General features: G+C 58.7%; 1 protein-coding gene across 1 annotated transcript in view; it reads left to right on the plus strand.

Annotated features, from left to right (window-relative positions):
* The first annotated feature begins 347 nt into the window (after window positions 1-347).
* Window positions 348-2500, plus strand: part of LOC135258249 (neuronal tyrosine-phosphorylated phosphoinositide-3-kinase adapter 2-like) — a 23020-nt gene continuing 20867 nt past the window's right edge. The window contains exon 1 of the mRNA XM_064341618.1: window positions 348-1265. The gene's annotated coding sequence lies outside the window, so the exon portion shown is untranslated. The remainder of the gene's footprint in view (window positions 1266-2500) is intronic.

Genomic DNA, 2500 nt, shown 5'->3' on the forward strand with positions numbered 1-2500 from the left:
ACACATGTACAAGCACACGCGCACACACACACACAGCTTGTCTCTTCGTCTCTGTGCTGATGTCATTAGCTTGTTTATGGCTCATCACTGCCATCATCTGCAGGAGCAAGAGAGGAGAGGAGAGGGGAAGAGAGGAGGAGAGAGGAGAGGAGTGAGGAAGAGAGGAGAGGAGAGGGGAAGAGAGGAGGAGAGAGGAGAGGGGAAGAGAGGAGAGGAGCGTGTTTGAAACGAGGTCACGCCCCTAGCTCTGGAGATCTGAGGCGGACAAGGATTTGCCTTCCCGCACGGCAAACCGCCCACGTCCCAAACCCCCCCCTCCACAAACCCCTCCCCCCTCCCCACCCACCCACAGGCCTCCGTGGAGCTGTCCGTGGTGCTGAAATCTTCTGTGTGGGAGAGAGAGAGCGGGAGAGAGAGGGAGAGAGGGGGGGAAGGAGAGTAAGAGTGAGACAGAGAGCGGGAGCGAGAGAGAGCGGGAGCAGAGAGGATGAGGTCTGCAGAGAGGAAGGTGAGCTCGCTCTTCGTCTCGTGAGCTGCAGCTCTTCCGCGTCGTCGTCGCTGGCGCCGGCGTCATCGGCATTTTTGGAAAAACCCAGAGCGGCGCCGACGGAGGGGAGGCACAGCGAGGAGGCAGAGGAGTCGGAGCGTGACAGAGCCGCCGGGAGCCAGGAGGAGCGGCAGGAGTGGGAGGAGCAGCAGGAGGAGAGACAGGAGCGGCAGGAGCGGCAGGAGCGGGAGGAGCAGCAGGAGCAGCAGGAGCGGGGCAGCAGGAGGAGAGGCAGGAGCGGGAGGAGCAGGAGGAGCAGCAGGAGGAGCAGGAGCGGGGCAGGAGGAGCAGCAGGAGGAGCAGGAGCGGGGCAGGAGGAGCAGCAGGAGGAGCAGCAGGAGCAGCAGGAGGATGCGTTGTGTCCTGGCGGGACCGTCCCGCGCAGCGCTGCGCCTGTAAGGGGGGAACGTGTGCAGATGAGGCGGGGGCCGCTGTCTGACGGGACATCGTTCAGAGCCGTTTGGGGAAGGGGTCGCTCGGCCGTGGGACGGGGCCGTCCCGCGCCCCCCCGTCGGCCCGTGGCGCTCGGGGGACTCCCTGACACCAAGATGGACCTCTGCCTCCGGGCCCTGCTGCCAAATTCTCAGGACCCCACAACCCGCGCTCTCCCTCTCCGCGAACGCTCCCTGTCCCGCCACTGAGGGGTACCAGAGCCACCGCCCGGAGGAATCCCGCCATCGACCCCAACCCCCCGCCCCACCCGGGACCAGCCCCTTCTGTGAGTACACCCCGCCCAAACGCCAGACCTGCCATTCTCAGTCCACACCCTCCGTCACCTGCTCCATTACCTGTGATCCTGTGTGTGTGTGTGTGTGTGTGTGTGTGTGTGCGTATGCATGTGTGTGTACGTTTGTCTGTGTGAGTGTGTGTGCATGTGCATACGTGTGCTTGTGTGTATGTGTGTGTGTGCATGCATGTGTGTGTACATTTGTGTGTGTGTGTGTACACGTGTGTGTGTGTGTGCACGTGTGTGTGTGTATGTGTGCCCATGTGTATGTGCGCATGTTTGTGTATGTGTGTGTGTGTGTATGTGTGCACATGTATGTGTGCACGTGTGTATGTGTGTGTACGTGTGTGTGTGTGTGTGTGTGTGTGTGTGTGTTTGTCGACTGTGAGACTCTCTCTCTGGAATTTCTCTCTGATGTACCGGGGTTGGAGCCTTGCACTCGTTCCCTGTGTCACCCATCGCCGGGGGCTGCTGTTGCCTAGATACATGTCACACTTTCATCATGTTCCATATTTAGAACGCAGCTGCAACTCCTGCAGGAGAGCGGAGGAAAGCAGGCCGAGAGAGGTGTGGAGAGAGAGGGAGAGAGAGAGAAAGGAGAGGAGAGGAGAGGAGAGAGGGATGGGAGAGGAGAGTAGAGGAGAGGAGAGAGGGATGGGAGAGGAGAGGAGAGGAGAGAGGGATGGGAGTGGAGAATAGAGGAGAGAGGGATGGGAGAGAAGAGGAGAGGAGAGGAGAGGGGGAAGAGAGCTGGGTGCCGAGACTTTGGGAAAAACAATCAGATAAACAGGATAATTGTCAGAGTGGGAAGCTACGGGGGAGGAGCTTAGAGGATTAACAGGCGAACGTCTCTGCAAATCAACAGAAATAAATCCCCCCACAGACCCCAATCATCACAGCCTGTAACTGCACAGCCCTGCACAAAAACACACACACTCACACACACACACACTCACACACGCACACACACACACACTCACACACGCACACACACCACCACACACACACACACTCACACACACCCACACACACACATCACACACACACACACACACACACACACACACACACACTCACACACACAACACACACACACACTCACACACATCACACACACATCACACACACACACACACACACATCACACACACACTCCACACCACACACACACACACCACTCCCACACACACACACACACAAACACACATCACACACACACACCTCTC

Source organism: Anguilla rostrata, chromosome 6, assembly GCF_018555375.3.
Source record: "Anguilla rostrata isolate EN2019 chromosome 6, ASM1855537v3, whole genome shotgun sequence".
NCBI classification, from domain to species: domain Eukaryota; kingdom Metazoa; phylum Chordata; class Actinopteri; order Anguilliformes; family Anguillidae; genus Anguilla; species Anguilla rostrata.